This window comes from Musca autumnalis, unplaced genomic scaffold (assembly GCF_047663935.1).
Source record: "Musca autumnalis isolate F117 unplaced genomic scaffold, ASM4766393v1 scaffold_2, whole genome shotgun sequence".
In the NCBI taxonomy this organism is placed as follows: domain Eukaryota; kingdom Metazoa; phylum Arthropoda; class Insecta; order Diptera; family Muscidae; genus Musca; species Musca autumnalis.
In genome coordinates, this window is record NW_027411755.1 from 259,534,411 (window position 1) to 259,561,804 (window position 27,394).

General features: G+C 35.0%; 1 protein-coding gene and 1 long non-coding RNA gene across 9 annotated transcripts in view; both read left to right on the forward strand.

Annotated features, from left to right (window-relative positions):
• The first annotated feature begins 3,748 nt into the window (after positions 1–3,748).
• Positions 3,749–5,249, forward strand: LOC141393435 (uncharacterized). Its single transcript, XR_012410099.1, has 6 exons — positions 3,749–3,835; positions 3,911–4,020; positions 4,079–4,275; positions 4,337–4,740; positions 4,808–5,008; positions 5,080–5,249. It is a non-coding gene; the product is annotated as an uncharacterized lncRNA (long non-coding RNA).
• A 12,208-nt stretch (positions 5,250–17,457) lies between these two features.
• Positions 17,458–27,394, forward strand: part of LOC141391927 (metabotropic glycine receptor-like) — an 86,664-nt gene continuing 76,727 nt past the window's right edge. For 4 of the 8 annotated variants that reach the window (XM_073964661.1, XM_073964667.1, XM_073964669.1 and 1 more), the window contains exons 1-2: positions 17,458–17,510; positions 25,993–26,752. The gene's annotated coding sequence lies outside the window, so the exon portion shown is untranslated. Of the gene's footprint in view, positions 17,857–25,992; positions 26,753–27,394 lie in introns of all 8 variants that reach the window. The other 4 variants (XM_073964665.1, XM_073964664.1, XM_073964662.1 and 1 more) reach the window with 4 other exon arrangements.

The window sequence follows — 27,394 nt, forward strand, 5'->3', positions numbered from 1 at the left end:
ATCGATAGTGTCATCGATTTTTACCGGTTCTAGTACACACCTACAAACTCGAATGACAGTTTTATGGCTTTACCTAATTAACTGCGTGTTGCGTGTGCGTTCAAAAAACAAAATACATGTATTTGTTTTTGTTTCCAATTTGAAATACATGTATTTTGTTTTTTTTTTTCGAACCCACACGCAATTAATTAGGTAAAGCCTTTAAATTTTCTGTCTTAGGTTATAGCACGTTTGTACATAACCGGATTTAACAAACCCACTGGGTGTGTGTTCCCGTACTTTTCCCGTACAACTTTATTCAAAATGTTCGGGAACGCATGTTTTAATTAAAACTGCAAAATTATATACACATTCTTGGTTTGTTCCAGCACTGCAAGAATCTACTAATTTTTACTATTTTTTCCGATAACATAAAGGAAAAAATTTTATCGTAGTAAAAATTAGTACCTTCTTGCAGGTTCTGGAACAGGCATTCTGTGTATGTATGTGAGCTGTTTGAAAAATATGTCAAACAATTTTAAAATCAATCGATTTCAATGATTTTTAAAATTGTTTTAGAACATTTGCGTGGAAGAAATTCTTCAGCTTTACATTGAAACAATCATTTCATAATAACCACAATTCATTCTTTTTTCGCGTTTTTTGTAAAATGCTCAAAAATTTTATTGTAAATAAACCCACTTGTTGATTTTGTGTTTAGTAAGTCCCGGGCCACACTACAGTAATTTTACTGAAATTTTGATATGAAATTATGCGTCTCTAGATCGACGTCCATAGTAGAGTAAAATCATAAAATTGCTATAGTGGGGAGTTCGATTTAAGATCACCTATTTTCATGAAATTTTTTAATGAAATTCACGCTAGTGTGGACCGGGACTAATTTTGACGTTTTATGAATTCAGAAAAAACCAGGGTTCTATAATTTGTTTTTCATCTAGATCTACCTCTTTATGGGGTTTCTACACGGTATGTTTTTTGCATACCAACTGTCACTTTTTACAAATCTGAATTTTGTACACATGGTGTGAACCATACAGAAATTTCAATGCATCAAAGTGTTATGTGCATACATATGTATATTTTTCGAATAGAACGCGCTCTATTCTCGTCTGTACAACCAAAGGTAAACAGCTGTTTTGTTTGTAAGCGATATAAATAAAGAAAACAACAGAAAACGAATGAAAAATAAAATTTTGCCGTGCAGAAGAAATTACATATGGGCGAAAAAAGTGACAGTTGCTATGCATGAATATGTAAAAAACATACCGTTTAGAAACCCCATTACTTATACCATGCGGGAACGGAAAAAACGTAAAAAAACTGGTACAAATGTCAACGTCGAGTCACCAGCCAATAAGAAAAGAAGCCCGCAAACACGTTACTATGGCTTCGTTCCCGTACTTTTTAATAGTAAAACTAGTAAAAGAGAGAACTGCAAAAAATTTGTTGTCACACACAAGTTTTTTGAAATAGTCCGGGAACGGAAAAATGGAAAATACGTAAAAAAAAACTGGAACAAATGTCAAAGTCGGCGTATCAGCCAATCAGACGCCGGCAACCATGTTACTATTTTTTTACTCGCCCAAATTTGTCGTGTAAAAAGTTGTTAAAGAGAGCGTCATTCAGCGCCATTTTTGTTTAAAGAGAAATAAACATTTTACAACTTTTTTGTGTACGGGAACGGTTTTTGGAGTAAAATGTGTAAAAGTCGTAAAAATTGTAAAAACTTTTTAGTTCTGGAAAACAGCTTATGTTTTACTCGAACAAGTTTGTCGTGTAAAGCCCTAAACACATCTAACGTTTGAGTAAAGTTGGACGTCATTTCTGATAAAAGAATAAAGAACAGTTCAATCTATGTTGCCCCTGCCCTTTTATTCTTATATCAGAAATGACTACCAACTTTGCTGAAACGTTGGATGTGTTTAGGGCTTTAAAAGTTTTAAATAGAGCGCTCTTCAGAGCCAAGGCAAATTTATAGAAGGTAGAAGTGAAATCAGCTGTATTCTTACTTTTTTTGTAAATTTAGTTTTCAAAATGTAATAGGGTCTACTCAAGAAATTTGAAACATCGAAATTTGTTACCGTAAAATACTGTTTCTCTTCTTAAACGTGTAATAAAAATGAACTACGATAGTTCTGAATGCTTTATATTTACATTGTCATTCAAATTTGTTCTATTTTAGAGGATTTTTAAAATGTATTTATGATTTTCCTGAGAAATTTTTGGAACGACCCTATTATTCAATATTTTCTTTGACAATTAATTTTCAATAACAACAATGTTGTTTTTGTAAATTTGTTAGTTGTTGTAATTCATGCACTTATCTTCTATAAATTTACCTTGCTCAGAGCCTTTTTGTTTAAAGAGAATTGAACATTTGACTACTTTTTTGGTGTACGGGAACGCTTTGTGGTAAAACATGTGTAAAAGTGGTAGAAATTGTAAAAGCTTTTTAGTTCTGGAACACAACTTGGGTTTCAAATGTCAATTCCATAGCATTCAAAAAAAATTTCATGAAATTATGCGTCGCTAGATCGAGTTTCATAGTAGAGTAATAGTAGTAGGTTTGTTAAATCCGGTTATATATAAACGTACTATATCATGAAATTGCTGTAGTGGGCAACTCGATCTAAGAATACCTAATTTCATGTATTTTTCAATGAAATCGCTCTAGTGTGAACCGGGACATCGCGCAAACGTAAATTAAATCCTCATAAAGAAGTTTAACCCTGTAAAAAAAACTATAATATAAGCAGGCTTACACTAGCGTTTATCATCATGATAATGGTTGACATATTTGACAGTTTCTTATATGCATTTCACGCAAAAAGCTCTAATTTAATGTATCTTCAAGCCAAACCAAAACTGTGATTCATTATTTTTGTTGTAATTTCCCAACAACATGAAGAACATTTTGACACAACATATTCCAAATTTTACGATACCACCTCCTTGGTAGTTGTGCCTAACCCTGCGTTTACACATGACAGGACAATTGAGTAAGTAAGTAAGTATCTTTATTGGAGTCTTCTTCTTTTCGATAAATTTTACATACAAGTCGAATGATTAACATGTGTTTTGCTTAGAACTATTGTTGTCTTGTTCTAATATACGGTGAATTCGTGGTATGCTACTTGCAAAATATTATAAATGTATATGTTTATGAACAACGACAAAGTAGAGAGAGTAAAATAAGGCTTGCTCCCGGCCTCAGCTGTGAGTAGCAGAGCAATTGTGTCTGCAGCGAAATAAATAGAGAATCAAAACAAACTTAAAACTAAATAACAAAGAGGTCTGCTAAAAAACAGTGACTAACAGAGATCATATGAATGAATATTTTTTAAGATTAATTAAAGTTAATTTGTTATTATAGATATTCGAGTGCTCAAAAAGCTGCTTGTAAAAAAAGGAGACATTTGATAAAAAACAAAAATTTGTATCACAGATATTGTGTTCAAAAGAACATCACGTTAAAGTTATCGAGTGCTCGTAGAGCGTAATATGTAATAAAGTGAACCTTACAGGTAAGTAAAAAAAAAATTGTAAATCTAAATTTGTAGTGAATAAATAACTTATCTATTATCTATCCTCTATGACATCCAGACGTGGACTTCTTGTAGAACTCTGGCAAGCTGTAAACATTTGGAACACGAGGAACTTCACTTAAGATTCCTATAGGCGACAGGTAGGGAGATTCTGCCCAAGAAATATTCTTCTCGATGTCGTAAATATCTTTTATTAAGGAGTTATCATGTGCGGCAAGTTTTTCGACGAATGTTTTCTGGTGGAATAGAGCATAATCGCAAAGTGGCACAACCCGCGATTCAGTGTAGATGTGAGTGTTTGAATATCTTTTTTGTTCATTTATGTAGTTTTTGTTGACACATTTCCTAAGAATTTTTCTTTCTAGGACTTCCAATTCTTTGGCCACTATTGGGGAAATAGTGAACCAGATCGGGAATCCGTATAACAAAATTGGTCTGATGGCCACCTTGTAGAGGAGAAGCTTTGTCTTTTCAGGTAAATGTTTGCTGTTTAACACATATGCAAATCTCGCCAATACACCCTTTGCTTTCAGTAATATGGAGCGAGCATGGGAGTTAAATTTCATCAGGCTGCTAAATTGAATTCCGAGGTATTTTAGGGATGTTCTGAAGGGTATTTCCACCCCTTCTAAGGACAGCTGAAGTAGTTTGCTCTCAGGAACTACAAACCGTGGACATTTGCCGGATGCGTTACGTATACAAATTGCAACTGATTTTGCAGCGTTGATTTGTATGCCCCACATTTTGTAGTAATTGTTGATGATTTGGAGATGATTTTTTGCCTTTTCTAGCGCAAAAGACGGTGATGTATGGTGTGAATAAATTAAGCAATCGTCGGCATATAAAATTGCTTGCGAGCTCTGGCTGGTGTGAGGGAAGTCATAAAGAAAAAGATTGAAAAGATATGGCGCCAGAACGCTACCTTGCGGGACGCCACTTTTTACTGACCCCAATGGAGATGATACATCACTGATATTAACTGAAAATGAACGCGATGTGAAGAAACTTTTCATCATTTTCACCAGATATGGATCTATGCCAATTTGAATAAGCTTGTAGAGGATTCCAATATGACATACCGAATCGAATGCTTTTTGAATATCTAACGATATGGCGACAGTGCATGTTTTGTTCCTTAAATTTGATGTTATATCGCTGTGAAACTTGAGAAGGGCGTGTTGAGTGGAATGACCAGGTTTGAATCCAAATTGGTAATTGGGAACTGGATCTATGAGGAGTTCATTTTCCATCTTCTCTTTCAGGACTAACTCAAAGATTTTCCCTATATTGGATAAGAGAGAGATCGGACGAAAATCATCAACAAACGCAGTATTTGGTTTTTTCTTGATCGGGATAATTTTTGCACATTTCCATTGACGTGGAAAATATCCGTTGTTGATGCAGTTGTTGAAAAGACAGGCCATGAGTCTTATTGTTGCATCTGGAAACCTTCTGATTATAAAGTTTGATATCCCGTCGGGGCCACTAGACTTTTTGGTATTGGCGTTAGAAATAATGCATTTTATCTTTTCAGGGCCGATGAAATGATGACTATCTTGGTTGTTCAATGAGCGGAATCCGTCATCAAAGGAGTATATACTGGATGAAGTAACATCGATACATGATGCAACTCTAGAATTAAGATCTTGAACTGGATTCGAAGGCAATTTCTCTTGAAATATAGTGGAATAATACGTTTGAAAATGATTAGCAATTTCAACACTGTTTGTGATAATATCGTTACCGTGCTTAAGCTTTTGACAAAAGGGGGATTTGGCTTTCCCTGTAAATTGAGCAATTTGCTTAAATGCCGATGGTCCAGGCTTGACTTTTTTTAGCTTGTTTTTGAATGTTTGAGCAGATTCTATGTTTATAAGCTCTTTGATGATGTTCTTTAAGAGTTGTATTTGTTTGGAAAGGATTGTGTACTCACGATTTATCCTGTTACCTGTACGGTGGAATATCTTTTTTAATTCTTTCTGCCATTGGTGTTTTATGTTGAGAAAGTGCTTAACTCTGTCAGAGAGAGGGGGCTTTCCATCTTTTAAAATGATCCTTTCCGTATGCATGTTATGAATGCGTTTGAACTCGTTATTGAAATGTTCGATAACCGTATCAATCTCATCGTTTTCCAGATTTCTGTTTGTCGGCGGCATAATTTCTTGCGATGCTGACTCTAAATCATGACGGAAATTATTCCAGTTTGTGTTTTTGTACGATGTGAAAGATTTTGGTTGTCTCAGGACTAAGTTGGAACATTCAAGTCTCAACACTAGTTTTATTGGAAAATGGTCTGAAAATGTCGGCAGGGAGGAAATGCGGTAATTTAGATTAGCATGATCAATTAGTTGTGAACTTAGTAAAAAGTGATCCAAGAAGGAGGATCCATTGGGATAAGACGGTGAGGTATCACAAAGGCGAGTGACGTCTAAGCAATTGTTACTGAGCCACGAACTCAAGACTTTTCCGTTAGAGTTTTCGTATAAATCGCCCCATATCGGACTTTTCGAGTTAAGATCTCCACCGAGGATAAAACCATCAAAAGAGTTACAGAAATGCAGAATTTTATTTAGATCCGCTTCAAGCCTGTTTACGGGAAAACTGCAGGGTATATATACCGATCCAATTATGTACTTTTTGGAGCCATTGTCAGAAGGTGTTTCTACTTTTATTAGAGATGTATTAATCCCAATATCGTTTATGTATGCTCGTGTGAAAAGAATGTTGTTTTTCACTATGACGGCTGTTCCTACTGGGGAATTATCGTAGACAAAGCTGTATCCATCTATCTTCACATAAGGGTTCTTCCGAAGATGACATTCTTGAATAAGGGCAAAATCTATTTTTTCCTTGTGGAGTATATTTCGTAACTCCACTCGGCGACTCGCATCAATAAGTGAGCGTACATTGAATGTAAGGAATTTTATGAACCTATGGTCCATAATGGGTCCTTACTTTTGTAAGAAGCCTCAAGAACTCTTTTTTGGCTTCATGTTTTGACATGTTTTTAAAGTTATTTAAAAACATCTGAATTTCTTCTTCTAGAGTTAACTCTTCTGGCTCAAGAAATTGGTTGGCAAGTTTTAAAAACTCTTGAATTAGTGGTGATTGTTGAGTGTCATCATGTTTGCTTGTGGTTCTCGGTTGAAGAAAACTGGCAAAGGTCTTCCCGGGAGAAAAAATAGACATATTGGTAGCTCTTTTGACGTTGTTTTGGGCAATGTTTTTATCTTCAATAGCCTTAGATATCTTACTTTTTCTAACAGCGAGGTATTGCTTATATGATGGACAGCCTTTATAATTAGCAGGATGTCCTGCTTTGTTGCAATTTATGCAGAATGGTTCTGAGGTGTCAGATTTAGTCCGCTGGCACTCCCCTGGAAGATGTACTTGATCGCATTTAACGCATTTGTACGATGAATTGCAGTTTCGGGAAATATGACCCCAACGCTGACATCTACGACACTGAACTTCACCATTTTTCTTCTTAGGCTTTTCCCAAGAAATTGATTGGTTTTGCAAACCACGTATATGAGAGACTTCCTCAAATGTTTTGCCTGGCAACAATGTTACCAAGAAGAGACCCGTGTCTGTGTTCATTTTTATAGACCTGGGCGTTTTAAATTTGGTTACGCTTGCCACTGTGTCTGGGACAAGAGTATCAAGTTCCTGTTTTATTTGGTCTGGATCAGTGTTTGGGTACAATTTTCATATTAACATTGGTACCTGTTTAAGCTCCTTTGGTGTGAATGAGTAGGAGTTAATATTTTTTGCCTTCAATATGTCCATCATTGATGCATGAATTTTCGGGTCTGCAAAGTAGAGCTTACTCTTTGAACGATTAATATTTTTTATCTGAAATGAAGATTCAGGTATGGATTTTCTTAATGTCTCCACCAATGCATTAATATCGACATTAAATATAAAGATCGGAGGGCACCAGGTTTTTTTGGTTTTGGGCTCTCCATCGTTGTGGTTTTGTGGTTTTGGTTTGGGTGCTTGACTTGGCAAATTAATGTCTATGTCTGCTAGCGCTCCAAGAATGCCGAATCTGTTTTGATCGTCGGTGTTGTGTTTTAATAGTTGATTGTTAAGATCAGAGATATCAACATTTATGGGTGACAGAGCACTTTCAAGCCTTTGCCTTTTCCGCTCATTTTGTTGGATTGGTTTGGCTTGGTTTGTTTGTGTTATTTTTGTTATTGTTTTTGCTATCGCCGGTAAAGGATGGTTGGAAGTTGTTGCAACAACCTCCATCACATCATGCTCCATATCAGGAAGGCTGTCAGGCATCTCCATCAGGGACGTACGCAGGGGGGGGGGGGGCACGGGGGGCCCGGGCCCCCCCCGAAATGCTTTGGTCGAACAAAATTTGTTAAGCTACTGTAACTAGTTATTATATTTTTCTCTCATAAAAATGTTTGTTTGTTTGCAGATTTCAAATTAAAACTTTTATTATCTTAAGTCTCTTAACAAAAAATGTACATCATTAACAAGTTTTGTAAGAAAGTATTTTAAAATTTTTTATTGGTATGCTGTTTTTGAGAGAAACTTCCAATGAAATCTGAATTACTTCTTCATGTCATATCTTTCTACTATCAAATGCGAATTCCTTAATGAATATACTTCAAGTTTATTTATATTCGAACTAAATAGAGCTCTCGAGGCTTAAAACTCATCCTGTAAAAACAAAAATAACGAGTTCAGTATTGTGGGAATGGAAGTATATGAAAAAATTTCTTTGGATAAAATGTATGTAGGGTCGGTCCTTCGTGGACTACATCTTGAAAGCTAATTAGATATTTGTTTTACTGCCATCGCCAAAACTTTGTTATTCGATTTTAGACAAATTTGCTGCTAAACAGTATGAGAAAATATTGAAGACAAATGAGTTTTTGTGCGTCACTTGATTTTTTTCCTTATCATCACCGAAGTATATTTGTAGCTTCAGACTTTAAGGTTACGAGATTATGTATACAAATAGGTCTCATCAAAATAATGATTTTAGACTCCACATATCGAACCTAATATGGACTATCTCGGTCCACTCGCAAAATTAATTCGAAAAGGACATCAAGTTCCAAGAGAATATGTTTGGACAACATCTTCAGGTCCTCATACAAGTCTAACATAACTGCAGTTTAAAGACTGTTCGAGAATCCTTTGGACTTTTTGTAGTCTTGTTTACAGCGATATCCTATTTTCGTGGACAAATTCATGCTTCCTGACAAAGCTCTAAATACTACGGCGACCAACTAAAATAGCTTATGGGCGCGGTAACTATCAAGAGGAGTGTATCTCAAAATAAGATCCATTTCTAAAATTAATTAGCTTATTATTAGCGAATTGTTATTTGTCAAAACTATATAGAACTAAGTCCATCAAAGTGTTTGTCATCGAGTCCAAAAACTTCTAATCGTACAATTAAGAAAAAAAATATAACGCTTCTTTTTTAACATTATATTAAAAGTAAAAATAATCCTGGTATGCTCCTCAAGGAGTTAAACGGAAAAGAATATGATCAGACTCTATCTCTCCCGGTAAATAACACTGTGCAACATTTTTAAGGTAATCTTGTGCAAACAATTTGAAGTGAGGATTTTTTGAAAGTACAGACCCAAAGTACGAAAGCCCTAGTTGCGTTTTGTCGAGTCATATCGGGCTTGGATATTATGGTCCCATCTAAACATTGTTAAATATTGACTTTTTAAAGCAACTCGGGGCTATATCTGTGAAACCAATGCAAATCTTTTTCTGACCTCTGAAGCAAATTTGTAGATAAGGGTCAGAATAAAATATTTGGACAAATAATGAACTGGAAAAACTACATTTATTGCCTTAAATTTTATAATATATCTAAGAATTCTATAATTTGTATAGATTTCGCACCATATCTCAAAAACTGTTAACTTTTTCTTAATGATTTCATTTGGAAACATATCAAAGACAACGGCAGCCGATATTCTTAAAAAATCGGCTGAGATCATCGAAATAGTAAAAATCTTGCTATAGCAAAGACAACGGCAATTCTTTGTGGTTGTAAAATTCTGCGATAAACTATAACGTGGGCATGTATGATTAAAAACTTCAATATACTAAAAACGGAGCGTAAATTTTACATGGCGACTTTACTGAACGTGGCCCGATATTGTCTATTTTCAATTCTAAATATACTACACGGTGATATTGAATCAAATTTAAATGGAAGGTGCTTACATCTGGGAAGTTTTTGCGAATTCTGAAACTACAATGTTCATAGAGGAGAAAAATCAAAAAACAAAAAAAAAAAAAAAAATCGACGGAGCGTTTTTTAAATAAATCGCGATTCAAGTTGACATTTTTAGGGGTTGTTTAGGTTTTCACAATTTTACTTAGAAACCGCAAGTCCTATCAAAATGACACTGAAGAAAATGTTGTAGCTATGAAAGTTTTCGTAGGTTTTACCATTTATTGAGATATTAAAGTTCAAATTGGGACAATGCACTGACTCTATCGCCCCCTTATAAAACAATGTTATGAAGGGAGCGCCTTAACTAACTTTTAATGAAAACCGCTTACACAGGGAAGTTTTTGTAAATTCTGAAACAACAATGTTCATAGATGAGAAAAATCCAAAAACAAGAAAAAATCGCTGTAGGGATTTTTAAAAAAATCGCGGCCAAAATTGACATTTTTAGATGTTTTTTAGGTTTTCACGATTTTGCTTGGAAACCACAAGTCCAATCAAAATAGAGCTAAAGAAAATGTTGTAGCTGTGAAAATTCTCTACAGGATTGACGTTTATGAATTGTTCTCAGGCTGTACCATTTTTGAGATAAATAAGCTCAGTTTACATTTTTAGGTTTTTTGTTAGGGTTTCGCTATTTTGCTTGAATACGGCAAGTCTTATCGGCGTGGGACCTGAGAAAATCTTATAGCTTTGAAAATTCTCTACAAGACTGGCTTATGTAATTTTTCCTGGGTTGTACCATTTTTTTTAGATATATAAGTTTAAGTTGGGAAATTGCAGTCATGACGTTGTTTTATAAGGAGACGATACAGAATTGAATTGAATTTGAATTGTCCCAATTTTAACTTCTATATCTCAAAAGTTGTAAAACCTACGAAAATATTATTAAGGTCAATCTTGTAGAAAATTTTGATAGCTATAACATTTTTTATTCCCATTTTGATAGGACTTGCGGCTTCCAAGCAAAATCGCATAAACTTAAACGACCCCTAAAAATATCAACTTGAATCGCGATTTTTTTATAAAGCGCTCCGGCGATTTTTTTTTGTTTTTTGATTTTTCTCATCTATGAATTTTGTAGTTTCAGAATCCGCAAAAACTTCCCATGTGTAAGCACTATCCATTTAAATTTGATTCAAGAGCACCATGACTACTCTGCAAATATTTAAAATTGTATCCTAAATATTTTGAATTCTTTCTATTGAATTTACATACTTTGTACCAGTATTTCATATAAAATTCGAAAAATCGAAACTTTTTGGCTCATTTTAAAGTACATGTAGAATAGAATATGTGCCAAAATTTCCAGTCCATCGGACAAAAATTTACCGAGATATTAGCATTCGAAGGGAAACATTTATTGTGTTTTGTATGTAGCATAGAAACTAAAAACGTCTTTTCCTCGAAGTGGCACTTTTGAAAGCGGTGCTTTTTTGTTAAAATCGAAATTTTGATTTTAACTCTTCAAAATGTATTAAAATTGATTTTTTAAATTCCGTTTCGATAATGGAAAAGATTATTAGGTTCGTAATGATCCAACAAAAATATATGCTGATCGGTTTATTCTTTTTCAAACCACAGTGGTTACCGCAAACTGCTTTAGTAAAAACAGTGCTTTATAGGCAGACATTTGTCAGAAAGATTTTTCAAAAAAAAAAAAAAAAAAAAAAAAAATTAGAAGGTAACTCAAGGTTTAATAGATGTCTTATAAAAATGCATGCAAATGGCTTTTCTGATGCTTATAAGTGGTCATAACCCCTTTAAATAGCTTTACGTAACGCTACAAAACATTTAATTTTTTTATGATTTTTGGTCAAGTTGGGCCCCCCCCCCGAAATGAAATCCTGCGTACGTCCCTGATCTCCATTGCAAATAAATGCAAACAAAGATGCCTGTATTACAGTCACTTGTTTTAAAAAGAATAAATTTTGATTTATTGTAATTCCGCTAAAAAATCGCACGTCTGGTTTGTTGTAGGGTTCACTTGTTTTTTCCGACAATTGAGTACATGTATTGATTGCATGGTACAATAATACAGGTAGCATTATCAAGCCAGCTGATGGTAACGTAAGGTGTCAACTGCATTGAATTGATGTCAAATTTTGACATCTTAGCTCTGTTCCTTTACGTGCAAGAATCTTCAAGTTTTACCACTTTTTACTCGAAAAGCGTTCCTTTACTTCAGACACCATATAATTCATATGGGGGCAGATTACAACTTTTGCTACTTTTGCCGGTTTTACCACTCTCAAAAGTAAAGGAACAGACCACTTATGTTACCAACAGTTGCCGATGCGGCTACCTGTGTATTTGTACCATGATTGATTGTCAAAAACCCAAAATTTGCCTGTGTGACGTAGGCATCCAGACAACTGCAAAAACGGTTGTAAAATTATGAATGAAAAATAGTCGATTTCTTTCTGTTTTCCGTTCACGTATTTTGTTTTTGTTTTGTTTCATCCCAGTCCTGTTGTCTTTTTTGTTATTTGAAATAGTTTTGTTTTCATTTATTCAAAAATGTCCATGTTTACTGTCTACGAAAATTACCAGACAGTGCCGAGGCAACAAGCCAAATGTTTGTATGTATTAGTAAATCAGAGTTGTATTTGCAGACAGTCTGTCTTGTGTAAACGCCAAGTAAAGAAAATATTTTTCATTTCATAAGGTCTGTACTATAACTTCGCAAGTAAAAAGTACCTGCAAGTACTCAGCAAGTTCTCAGTAACTTCTCTCCACTTATTTTACTCTCTCGTAGCTAAAAATCAACTGATTTGACAAACAAGAAGTTTGGCGGATAAGATTTAATTTAACAATCGAAGACTGTTTACGAAAATTGTTTGATTATCCATATCATAAATTAACGGCTGGCAGTCCACATAGTGTTCCTCCTACTCCATGGATGCGCCGCTTTTTAATGGGATTTGATACCTTAGAAATAAAACAATCATCACAAACTACAAAATAAGTTATCTTACAAAATAAGTCGTTTTCCATAATTTATTTAGTTGTCTCTTCTCTTTTTTTTCTTGTAATTATTTTAATAACTAAATGTTTGTTCATTTTTTGCCAAGAATTGCAGAGTCCGCCACAAAACATTCAAATTTAAATCAGCTGATCAAACTTGCAAATTCTTACAAGGAAAATTTTGCTTGCAAAAACTTGTAAGTTCTCAGTAACAAAAGTCTCCAAACCTTTCCAAAATTCTCTCACAATTCTCTCCAAATTCGCTCTCTTTTACTTTACAAGTTTGTTATCGAACAGCATTTTATAAAAGTTTTTAAAAATTTGTACAAACTTTTGGGTTGTCGTACAGACCTATAGTTTAATGCCTTGCCTGTTTGCCGCAGTGGGATCGCTGAGTAGAGCTGGCAAACTATCGATGTTCCCAATATTAGATATTCTCGATATTTCATTTAAAAAAATCGATTGGTATCGATATAATCGTTAATTTGTCACCACCATTAATTTGTAAATGAAAATGACGAAGATGTCTGTTTTTCTTGACATTTTGCACAAGTAATTCGCAGAAATATAAAGGGGAAAAACAATTGTCTTTTTTAATAAAAATACACAAAAACATTTCCGAAAAATGTGTACGTGTGACTACGGACTTGCTTCCTCACATCCACAAAACCGAAAAGCCGGTTAGAGATGCGGCAACTCTACGCGGCTGAATGTGTGCTGAAACACAATTTTCGTATGCTTTAACTTTTGACTTAAGGCCGGAAGAACATGCAACTTAATGAATTATTTTTTTTTTCAAATTATATTAAGAGATAATTCTCCTTGGCCTACTCCCTAGTTGTGCGGGAGTTTAAAGCCATCACCAATTATGTAGACCTTGTCTACTTTTATTTGTTAATCCGATCGGATTTTATTTCTTTACGAATTTTCGTTGTTTTATATAATAGAGTTGTGAATTTTAAAAAGTCGGCTTTATAGCTCTTGGGAGCTACGAAGTATTCTTCTGCGAAGAAATCGTATATTTAGGAATAAATCCTTGATAATTAGAACACGTGGGATGCCAAGCGAGAACTTAACACCGCCATTTTGTAAATTTTTTAAGCCCGTAGGCGTGAATTCTATAGAAACTAATGTCTGTGCTGTGAGCCGTCCGAAGACTAACTGAACTTAATGAATTAAGCCAGAAATCCTCTTATGTGACGAGGCTTATACTCAGTTGCATTATGCTTCTCACCATTCTCATCCTTATTTTATTTTGTCCCACTCGTTTGCCGGTTTTACAATTTTCAAAAGTAACTCTAAAGCCACACGCTGAAACTTTCATACGAAACTTCCACATTATTTTGGCGTTCTTAGGTCGAGTTTCCCAATACAGTAATTTCATAAAATCACTTTAGCATGGAACTCGATCTATAAACATCAAAATAATGGGAAAGTTTCGTATGAAAGTTTCAGCGTGTAGCTTTAGAGTAAAGGAACAGACCATTAATTAAACGAATTATAGTACGTTTATATATAACCGGATTTAACAAACCCACTGGGTTTCAAATGTAAATTCCTTTGCATATACGTGAAATAAATCCTCATTAAGAAGTTTAACCCAGCAAAAGGCTATAATATAGAGATGACCTTAAACAACAATCAAAGACATAGAACTGTAAAGATTGGACATAGGGCATAATGCAGTTCAATTTTGCTATTAAACCATAGAGGGTGTTTGTGTATAACATACAACTAACAGAACAAGACGGCAACAAAAACAAGTATAACATAATTTTAGGAACATAACATTATGTTAGACCTCCAGCACCATCTGCCGATGTATAGTAGCAATGTAAATGTAGCATCTTGTTATATTTTATGTCTTTGCAACAATCCTATTTAAGGCCCATACCTATATACGTCCGTATACCCAGGGCGTGTGTGGTAAAAAAGTAGAACACATGTATTCTTATGAGAACTACCGGAATACGTCGAGCGTATACTTTTTGTAAGTTGAAGAAATTAAACTTTGACAGAACGTTATTGTTTGTATGTGTGTGTGTTTTGTATTTTAAAAACAAAAGCCCAACAGAACATGAAATACAATTCATTGCAAAGGAAAAATATTTGTTTTACGAATGAAAACATTTAAGTAACTTTCGGTCGCGGATTTTGTGTTTTAAATGTGATTTTGGACTCAAACTATTTGGGTAATACGGACGCTCAGAGAGCGTTGTTGTGGTAGGTTGGTGAATAATTTTTTGTACGTCGCGCTGAGAGTTAGGTATAGCTGTTAATGTTCTCTCGAACCCTGTGTTTACACATGACAGGACAGTTAAGTACATGTATTGATTCCCAGCAAAATTTGAAGGAAGGGATTCTATCCGATCTTTTCATTAGCATTTAAACCCATGCAAAGGAAGTCGTGAAAGATCCGATCTTTTCATCAGCATTTGAATCATTTGTACAGATCACTAGAAAACAAACAAGTCGATTTGTACATCCCTACAAGTAGCGACATCAAAACAAAAGATTATACATTTCCAAAATTTTTGTTATAAAATTACAAATTAAATGTAGGTTCACGAACTAGAAATTCTTAAAGGAGTGCTGTTGGAGTCCATGTCGAAATCTGAACTGGTGATGAGAAGATAATAGAAAAGCTTTTGTAAGATGAAACAAAATCAGTGGCTGAGAGTGGCCGAAGTAAACTCTGTTGCGGTGCAGCGGCGGTGATTAAATTGAAATTTTGGGTGTAAAGTTTATGCTGATAAATTAGTTCTAGTTATTTCATAAATTAGTTTGAATTAATAAAGAGTTTGGTTTGTCATGAAAATCATATTTCAATACAGAATTTTCCATTCTCCAAACAAGACATGAACATGTCATGACAAAGGGTTGGTGAAAATGACATGTCAAAGCATTGGTCAAAATGACATGCTTAGGATCCGACAATGAATGTCATCTTACGGTGGTCACGCTCATATAAAATTCATGAGTGAAAATGCTAAAAAGATGACATGCCAGATCACTTGCACCCATGATTCAATAGCATCCTTGGCATCGTACATTTTGCTGGGATATTATTATTATTTTGAACACAACTACCGTATGTAAAGCAATGTAATTTTATAACAAAAATTTTGGAAATGTATACACCTTTGTTTTGATGTCGCTACATGTAGGGATGTACAAATCGACTTGTTTGTTTCTAGTAATCTGTACAAATGATTCAAATGCTGATGAAAATATCGGATCTTCACTACTTCCTTTGCATGGGTTTAAATGCTAATGAAAAGATCGGATCTTTCACGACTTGCTTTGAACCAATGCAAAATATGCCATGAAATCACGTCATCGCATAGAACCCCTTCATTCAAATTTTGCTGGGTACCGATCTGGCATAGATCTTGGTTATGCTGAATAAATAAAAAATGTATATTAAATCGTTGTGGAAATACCCTTTTTGTGGATGATGGATGATGCGCCAAATCCTATTTGTCGCCTATAAGTGCCCCTTGACCGCCTTGTAAGATCAAAGGTGTTCCATGCTATATCTGAGTATAGAATTCTTGTGAGATTGATACAAATATAGGAACTACTACAAATTTCCCATAAATATAGAAAATGGTCACAATTACATATTTATTCAATACGATTAAAGCTTTTAAGCCATGCGCAAAACTACTAAAAAATATTCTGAATAACAAAAACATCAATGGAATTGACAGTTGAAATCGAGTGGATTTCGTAAATGTAAACTTAGCATAAGTTACTAGGCGTTTACACCAGACAATTTGTCTTCAAATACAACTCTGATTTACTAACACATACATACATTTGTCGTTTGTCTCCCAGCTGTTCATCATTTTTTCACAGACAGTAGGGAAGACAAATTTTTGGCATTTTTGTAAAAATAAGTGAGATAATAATTGAAATGTGTTGAAAACAAAAGAACATGAACATAAACAAAATATGTGAACGGAAAACGAAAAGGAATCGACGATTTTGATTCAAAATTTTACAACTGTTTTTGCAGTTGTCTGGACGCCTACGTCACACAGGCAAGTTGTGGGATTTTGACAATCAATACATGAAGTCAACTGTCCTGTCATTTGTAAACGCAGGGTAAGTTATCAATGAACAACTGTCAAAAAATTGTGTTGACAGACAACATTCTTACACATTTTACATTAGCTCTGTTCCTTTACGTTCAAGAATCTTCAAGTTTTACCACTTTTTACTCGAAAAGCGTTCCTTTACTTCTGACACAATACAATTCATATGAGAGCAGTTCACAACTTTTACTACTTTTGCCGGTTTTACCATTTTCAAAAGTAAAGGAACAGGCCAATTAATTTTTCCGGAAATTAGCAAGGCATAAGGTAGCGGTGTCACACCAGCTGTTCGCTGGTAACTAGACAGCCCTAATAATTGCACATGGTACAATTACCAAGGTAGTGGTATCGTAAAATTTTGAATATGTTATGTCAAAACTTTCTTTATGTTGTTGGGGAAATTACAACAAAAATAATTTTTTATAAAGCGATTTGACTTTTCATATTCGATCAGCTGGTGTGATACCACTACCTGGTAGTTCTGCCATGTAATTGCAAAACACTGTAACCCGTAGAAACACAACCCTGTATCAAAAAAGAGCTTTCAAAACGTAAGTTTAACTGTTGCCACAATTAACGCAGATGTTTAAATTCCGCCATTCTTTTCGACTGCTGGCAAATGTCAGTTGAATAGAGAGCTGGTTAGTGGTATTCAGAAAAGCAAAGCGTAAAGTAAGGAGCGACAGTGAAAGTCGAGCAAACCGTATCGAATGAAGTGCAAAAGGATATAAAACAAAAAATTTATATACATCTGCAGAAAAAAATGTTAAAAAAAGTTCACACTTGCTTACCATGAAACACACAAGAAAAAGAAAATATATATCCGCAGATTAAAGTGAAACAAAATAGAAGAAGTGAAAAATCTACAGTTTGTTGAATTAAAAAAATAAAATTAAAAATCAACCAAAGTGTTTGAAATTATAAAAAAAAACTACCAAGAAATTTTTCGTTGCGTCTCAATCATACAAATTTGTTGGGTGTTTTACTATGAGGATATGTATGCTACATGTGTGTCTGTGTGTGTGTATTGATATTCTACTTTTGCTAACAAAATTTCTTTTTCAAAACCCTAACCTCATAAAAGTTTAATGGACATATTTGCAAGTAACTGACCACCATCATGGGCAAAGGGTTCTCGTTTCGTTTTTTTCTTTTTTTTGCGGGGTTTCATTTTCATGTTTTTTTTGCCTGATGTATTATCACAAAATAAGGTTGCGACCTGTTCAGTATTTTTTGTAGCACATTTTTAGGGTGTTAAGGACATATTTATGTACAATGTGTGTGTATGTAGCTATGCATCAGTATGTGCTTACAAACGGCATATTATCCTTTTAACACATCTACCACTACACTGGGAGCACACACACAATCATTCGGCAGCAGACTTGTAAAAAATGTCTGCATGTATCTGTCTTTTTGGTAAATCATCGGTGGTTGTGCGTTTCGGATGTATATTTACAGGCCGTAGCAGCTGTTTTTGAAAATTATATTCATGAGTTTCTTAACTTTACGCGCGCCTTTGACATCAAAAGCTTTCTCTCTCTCTTATGCTCTCTGTTCTATGGCCATGGGGTCAGTGTTGTCAACATTTAGTAGGGAAAACACGTTGCAAATTTGCCAATAATGTGAAAATGGAAACCTGAAAAGTAGCCGGGCGATTTTGTAACTAATCTTTTGAATGAAGTCCCTCAACAAACCTTTGCAAATATGTAAACTATGACAAAGGTCTTGTAGGTGATCGTATATTAAAAAGTGCAATGGGACTTTCAGTCAAAAAAACGTTGCAAATTTGCCAGTAAAGTGAGGTAAACGCGAAAAATAACCGGACGTATTTTAACTTTTTTTGAAAAAAAAAACTCTCAGAAAATCTTAAAAATGTGTAAAATAGAACACAACTGTTAAAGCCCACCTATTATTGACAACATTTGTAATGAGGTCTACCTATGGAAAAAAGTACTTACAGTATGCCAAATCAGAGAAAAAATTTATGTATGATTTAATAAACCCACAGGGTTTCAACTGTTCATTCCATTGCGTACATGTCAAATAAATTATCATAAACAGACTATTATAGTACGTTTATATATAACCGGATTTAACAAACCTACTGGGTTTCAAATGTCAATTCCTTTGCGTATACGTCAAATAAATCTTCATTAAGAAGGTCAACCCTGCAAAAGGCTATAATATAAACATGGCCTAAAATAGAAAATGAATAGGTATAGGTATTGAGAACACATAGAACATATGAGTTGCCAAAACGTGGACCTATATGGCAAATTTTTCCGAGGAGTTTTCTATTCACTGAGAAATTATTGCTAAAATATGCCTTTTCTATAACGCAGCCATTGGAGACGAAAAAATAAATTAAAAAAACACTTCGTTAAAAAAAATATTTTTTCGAAAATTCATATTTACTCTGTTCCAGAAACTGCAAGAATCTGCTATTTTTTATTACGATAACATTTTTTCCTTTATGTTATCGGAAAAAATAGTGAAAATTAGTAGATTCTTGCATTTCTGGAAGAGACCAATTGTTCGGTCGGATTGCACTATAGTTTCAATCAAGAAATTTTTGGCCAAAACTATTTTTCAACCGAAAATAATTAGTTTTTGTAAATACCGTTAGTTGGTGCAGTGTCAAAGTTGGCACTTTTTTGTATAAAAACAAAAACGATTTTGTGTTTTGAAATATACACTATTTGTGTGTTGTGTCCTTGCATAAATATGTAAAAGTGAGATAAAAGATATTATGAACAGGATAGCTAATGTTGAGTTCTTTCATAATATTTAAAAAAAACGAAGACATTCGTAAAATTAGCGTAATAAAATCAATGGTTTTTGTATATTGAAAATTATTTTTTATAAATATTTTTAAATATATTTAAACTTTAAAAAAATGACCAAATATGACCTACGCCAAATCGATTTTGGAACCTAGCAAGGGGTCTGTACTAACAAATTCAGTAGTAATTTAAAATAAAATATGAGAATTTTTGTATAAATACCTGTTATATCTCTATGCAGTATCCAATTGAAATTGATTGGTCATAGATACATTTTTGAACCGATTTTCCTTAAAATTCATAATTATAGTTATAACAGAAAAAATGTCTGTAATTTTTTTTTTCAAAATATGTTCAACTTTTGTCATAGCCCCCATATAACGACATCGGCCGATTTTAGATATATTGGGGATTTTAGCGATATTTTATAACGTATTTGGCTGATATTTTGTAATTCGACATTTTGGAAGATAAGAATCCTTCTAACCAAAAATTGGGTTAAGAAGGGTAGGCTTTCTTTGCCGTTGAAACGTACAGATATTTCGGCGTCTCTATAAAGTTCTTTGATCAGGGTTACAATTTTAAGAGGGATGCCTTTGTTTATCAGGGCACTCCACATAGCATCTCGGTAGACGGTATCAAAGGCTCGTTCAAAATCCACGAACAAGAGATACAACGATGAATTTAATTCAACGGACTGTTCGATAATTATACGTAGGGAGTTGATGTGATCTGCACACGATCGACCAGGGCGAAAACCAGCCTGTTCCTGCCGTAAAATCGAATCGAGCACAGGAGATTTACGCTGAAGCAGAAGTTGAGCCATTACTCTGCTGATTACATTTAATAATGTAATTCCTCGCCAATTTTTGCACTCGGTGAGATCACCTTTTTTTGGATAGTTACTACAGTACCATTCTTCCACTCTTTGGGAAAGACATTTGTCTCCCACACATCTCTAATAATTGGGGTAATAGCTTGCGCGATGGGGTCTGCCCCATACCGAAGTAGTTCCGAGGGTATGTTGTCCGGACCAGCTGCCTTGCCATTTTTAAGTGACTTCAGGTTTGTAATTACCTCTTCGTACGTAGGAGGATCTGTATTTACGTCTCTTCTTGGGTTGCGGCGCAGAGTTGAAGTATATGGTTGAGACACATTAACTGCTGGCTCCTCGGTGCTGAAGAATTCACGCCAGCGGTCACGTCCATTTTCGTCCTTGATTGCTGCTATAGGTCTAATATTGTTACCACTCATTTGCTTAATGGTTTCGTATGCACCACGAATATTACCAATATTAGAAGCCTGTTCAGCCTGCTTGTTGAAATATAGACGTTTGTCTCTACGGGCTAAACGCCTAACAATATTTGCAGCAACGCGATAGTTCGATTAGGCTAGTACTTTGGTTTATTTGTTTTGGCTCTTAGGAGAATGTTGCGTAATCGCTTGCGATGTTTTATTGCATTGAGAGTCTCGTTACTGATCCATGGTTTTTGGGGTTGCTGCGCAGTTCCAATGACGGACGTTGCTACATCTGTTACGTTGTTGCTATATCGTCCCATGTGTTTATCATGTTGCTTCCGCGAAGTTTTTTTTTTGTTAGGCCTACCTTATATTTGTGGGCCATTTCTGCGGATTGCAGTCGCAGGAGGTTTAATTTATTGGGCTTTTGATGTTTGCGATTTATAACGGCCGGTCTTAAACGTAGAGTTGCAACTAGCAGAATGTGGTCACTGTCGATATCCGCTCAGCGTCTCGTTTTGACATCCATCAGTGAGCCCAGAAAGAGTTTACTAATGAGGATGTGGTCGATTTGATTTAACGTTTGGCCATCTGGAGATTCCCATGTGTATTTATGGATGTTTTTATGGAACTTGGAGCCGCCAATAAATAGACGATTTCTGGCACAGAAATCGACAAGTCTATTGCCGTTATCGTTTCTTGCGTTCCCAGGGCCTTGTGTGCCTATAACTGTGCTTAAATTGCTGTTATTACAACCCACTTTGGCATTAAAATCACCGATAATAAGCTCGATGTCTCCCTTTGATAGAGAGCTTATAGCCGAGTCAAGTTGAGAGTAGAATAAATCTTTTGAATCATCATCGGGTGTAGAACTGTACGATAGATATGTTGCGGAATTTTGAGTTGAGCCTTGTCATGATGATTCGCTCGGATATGGCTTTATATCCTAGGAGGGCTTTATTGGCTTTTGGTGATAAGAGTATACCAACTCCATTTACTCTGTTAGGGTTATCCCGGAGAAAATAAAGTTATATCCGTTTTTGAGTGGCATTGTTCCAGATTTCAGCCAACGAACTTCGCTTAATCCAAGGACGTCTATACGATAATTAGACATTTCGTTCTGGACTTGGTTGAATCTCGATGTTTCAGAGAGTGTTCGTACATTCCATGTTCCAATCATAAACCGAGTTTTAAATCCATAGGTCGTCATCGAAGGGTTATCAGTTCTTGTATTGCTTGTTGATGTTTCTGTAATCGGTTTGTTTAAATATGGGTGACTGATTGGGCCATCGCATCCGCACCTAGTGCTGGGGCTGCCAGCTACCCTCTAGGTAAGGGTTTGTTGATAGTAGATCTTCTGAAGACCTATGGGCGCCACCGTTGGCCATACCATTGGCTCCTCCGCTGCCATACCTATTGCTTGATCCCATCACAATCGAGCAAGGAGTCTAAAAAGAACTCCAATGTAATGTGCTGCAGGTATTTCTTCCATGCTGCATTTAGGTTTATACCGCCCATGATTGTTCGCCAGAGCCTCGTTTGCATGAACAGAGGACACCAAGTCTCCGGTGGACAGTGGGTGAGGTTGACGTTTGAAGAGGATTGGCTATGTGAACAAACGTTTTATTTGTATTCGCATCTCTCTTCCAAATGTATCCTGAATTATGAATTACCCGTTTTGTATTTAATGGGGAGGGCTGAGCGTTCTGTGAAAGTTTCGATTTCCGGGAATCCATTTGATGACCCTAGAACTACTATCAATCTTTTGGGAGTCGGATTGGGACACAGTAAAGCGCATGTTCAACAATTCAGATTCCCTCCTGAGTCGTGTTATTTTTTCGAATCACATTCCCACTTCGGAGAAAAATTTGTTATCTTACAAGATTTTTTTTTTGTTAGAAATGATTTTAAGAAAAGTTTCCTCCTTTCTTATAGCTTTGTTCTAGAACTTTTTGAGTAGTAAAATTACAAAAGAACCAACTGATAGAAATTGCTCCCACATACAAATAGGGCGCTAACAACAGCTGTTTTCCATCTTATTCGGTTTGGAGCTATATATCTACGTTGATCCCAAGTCAAGCCGATAGACCTCATTTCGGCTTTTGTGGAACGTCTCCAGTTTTTCTTTGGTCTTCCAACCCTACTCCCTTCTTGGCTGCATGGATTCCAGCGTAGAGCATGTTTTGCTATATTGTTGTCATCACGGCGTATTTCCGCTTTCGGATTTCAGATCCCACATCCAACTGAGAGCTCTGAGTTTGTTATTACACCCGGCTAAAATATAAGCAGACTCCGGCGAAGGCAGCTATTAATGAAAACATGTCGTATTGTAACACCAGCGGCGTTAGCGACCATCCACATCGTTCATCCAATCCATACAGTAAGACAGATTTTACATTGGATTCGAATATAAACAGCTTTGTTAGTAGGCTAAAGCTGTTGTTTTGCCAAATTGGTGACAACATTCCAAATGCTGTTTTAGCTTTACTAATTTTTGCTTCTACATCTACTTCTGTGCCATCATCCGGGTCTACCAAGCTTCCCAAATAACAGAATTAGTCTATTAAGTCATAGTTTTGACCACCTGCCTGTAATTGTTGTTCGGTGTTTGTCTTAGTTCTCATGTATTTGGTTTTTGTTGAATTTATCTGTAGGCCTGTGCCTTTCAGGTTATCTTGGAGGTTTGTGACAGATTGTAGGTCTGTTAGATAAGTTTGCAAGTAAAAATTAACTACAAGTTCTTGCAAATATTTGTACGTATTACTCAGTTGTTTTTTACTGAACAATTTTGTTATCGAACAACATTTTGTAAAAATTTGTACACATTTTTGGGTTATCGAACACGCCTTGTGTTAGGTCTCTGGTTCTGATTGACAGTTGGCAAAAGTCATCTGCATAGGCCAAATAATTTAAGAATGTGCTAGCAATTCTCCATTTTATACCTTTTCAATCAAACGGAGTTACAGATAGTACGTCCTCGATGGAAATTTCGAAACGACACGGATAGTCCATCCATTTGTCTGGTTGGTGCCCACGATTACTCTTGAACGAATCAACCGATTTGGTTCAGAAATAGTTAAGGTTCGCATATGGACTACATATGTATATCGATCTACTCCTTCGGATCCTCCCATACAAAATTTCAATAATGGCCCAAAATCTCTATAAACCAGGATGGCACCAACTAAAATTACTGATGACCGAATCTTTGCACATACATTCAGTTCCAAGAATGTCTATCGAACAACACCTTCGAGTACCTCAATCACAAAATTTCAAAATTGTCACTTACAGTTTTTCTTCTAAGGCGAAAACTAATTCGTACGAATTACCAAACTCCTGATAATGTGACAAATTAATTTTCAATAACAACAGTGTTGTTTTTGTAAATTTGTTAGTTGTTGTAATTCATGCATTTACTTTGTATAAATATGGCTTGATTGGATCCAGTTCCAGAAATAAATACATGGTCTGTTCCAGTACTGCAAGAATCTACTAATTTTGACTTTTTTTTTGATAACCTAAAGGGAAAAATGTTATCGTAGTAAAAAATAGTAGCTTCTTGCAGGTTCTGGAACAAAGCAACATAGTACTTTATAATTTAAACGGAGATGATGATACCACCTTTGCACTATTTAACCCACTTAAAGCCACGACCGTTTAAACGTCACAAAAAAGGTCGCACAACTCAGGAAAATTTAAATATGTCCATATTTACATTAGGCAATTTTCCTTGCGGCAATTGTCAGTTTGATGGAGAGAGAGGTGAGGCATGTGGTAACCCTTTGCCTCTCAACACCCTCTCTCACCGACAAACTGACAATTGCCGCAAGAAAAATTGCCTAATGTAAATATGGACTATGTTATATTCATGACCATTGCACAATTACCAGGTAGTGGTATCACACCAGCTGTTCGAATATGAAGTGTCAAATTCCTTTATATAAAAAAATATTTTTGTTGTAATTTCCCCAACAACATAAAGAAAGTTTTGACATAACATATTCAAAATTTTACGATGCCACTACCTTGGTAATTGTGCCATGTTCATGACACAATAACCAAGTTGATGGTATCACACCAGGGGCTCAATTCTGTTTCTATGAAAATGTGAAATGAAAACTTTTATAAAAGAAAAAAAAATGTCAAATGAAAACAAATTATAAGGGAAATATTTTTCATTTCAAATTTTCATAGAGCAAGAATCCAGCCCCAGCTGTTCGAATATGAAAAGTCAAATCCATTTATAAAAAAAAATAATTTTTATTGTAATTCCCCCCACAACATAAAGGAAATTTTGACATAACATATTCAAAATTTTACGATGCATCTACCTGGGTAATTGTTCTATGGTTACATTCATATAAATTCAGAGATTTGTTAGGAATGTAGTAAGAGTATTTTCTCAATCAAAAACAAAGGAATTGGCATATACAAATACACCAATATTACCCTTCAACGTTTTCGGTATTTCTAAAAAAGGCCTGATTGCAGGAAAGCTGGGCGTTTTTGAGAAAAAACTATACGTTTCTTAAGCCACTTAGCGCAAAAATTCTCGGCGCTAAGTGGGTCAAGAAATCTGTTAAAACCAAAGAAAATATTGCTCTGGGCTATGTTATGACCCCACATAACGATATCGCCAGGTTTTCGGTATTTTTAAACTTCTAGCCGGCATATAACTTAACGAACTACTTAGCGTAAAGCTAAAGTTCACTTATCTTCATTTAGAGTTTTTTATTCATATAGAGTTTTATATTCTTTAAGATCGAAACTCTTTGAATAAAACGGTGTTTGCACTAGAGCTTTTTGCTGGGTTTAACTTCTTTATTAGGATTAATTTGACGCTTGCACATTTTTATTTAGATTTGCTTCTTTTAAAGTTCCGTTGATTTAACATTTAATAAAAAAATCGCTAAATTAGCATCACAGTTAAGGCTCGTTTGTCTCTTTTGTGTTGGGTATTTCTCAAAGTCTCTGACGGTGAATGCTTTCCTATATGTGTATGTATGTGTGTGTGTTTGAGTATCCTCATTGTCAGACATCTACTGACATTCTCAAGAGAATAACCGAATCACCGAAAAAGAAAAGCGCCATATTTTGACATTCCCACAAATATTATATCCTTTTAGCCGCCCGTCGTTTCGAACAATTGTGGTTGTTATTATATACATGTTTGTCGTTAAACTAAATAAAAAAAAACGTTCGTGTGTGTGCCTAATATACCCCACCATCTCAATTTTTGCAGCGTTCGTTCTCCGTAAACTGATACAATAAACGTAATGAAGTTGTAAACGTCTATGTTTTGTTGTTCTTCTTGTTGTTGGACTACCTCACTTTGTCGTTGTTAAAGCCGGTTGGTTTTTTTTTTTTATCAACATGATGTACACGCCACGCCACCTCCCGACTTAAATAAGTATATAATATTTCCATCCTATGTGTGTTTGTTGAGTGTTTGCATTAGAAAAACAAAAATAATAGAAATAAATAATAAATAGTAAATGTTATTAAATCAACATGAAACAATATTGGAATTTCACAAATTATGGATTATTAACAAAGGCTCAGCGTCGCATATTACATTAATCGACAAACAAACATAACGACACGACGCGTATACAATTACCGCCCCTCAACAACAACAACAACAGGAGGACATTTGTTATAAAGCTTACCAACGCCGACACCGAACACCATCATTATCCTCGTAAATGCCAACGTCATAATTTCATCATTTCGCAACAGCAGTGAAAAGGAAAATTTTGCCCTTATCTGTGCCACCGCACACAACGCGAAAAAAACAAATTGCTAAAAAATGGCAATGGAGCCAAAGGAGACCATCAACATCTGTATTGTAATTTCCCGTATTTTATAATTGCTGCAGAAAAATAGGTTAGTACATATTGTGTGAGAAGAAAAATTCTCTTTGTTGTGTTGCTTTCAAATTAATGTCTTCCTATTAGAGGAAATTTGTATTTAATTTCGTTTAAATTGAAGACGAGACCGTATTTAAAAAAGAGAAAAACGACAATTTTTATTTAGAAAAGAAATGATTTCTCAAAAATGTTCCTATTAAAAAAGTGAGGTTATGAGGTAAAATTTAGCATCACAGTGTTATTAATGAAATAAAAACTCATATGAAATACTGTGGATTTTTTTTAAGTATAAACGCACTTTAAACATATTTTGTATAAGGGAATTTTGTCTGGCGAGAGGAGACTTTATTTGTAAACTGTTTTGCTAGACCAGTGTAGCATCTTTTGACATACATATTACATATCTATTATATCCCATATATCGTCGGTATCATGCTTAAGTATTCCATACACCATTTTTGACTTTTTGAGATACATTTGGTTTCTAGGGTTTTCCGGTATGCTCTTTCTGATTTTTTTCCTATCTGCTGTAGTTTCCGACGTATCCACGTTTCGACGAAGAAGCTTAGGGTTTCTTCTGTTATGAAATTAATATTTTAATAACTTACAAGCTTAAAAAGGTTTTTCAAAAACCAGTGGGCCTATTCTGTAACTTTTT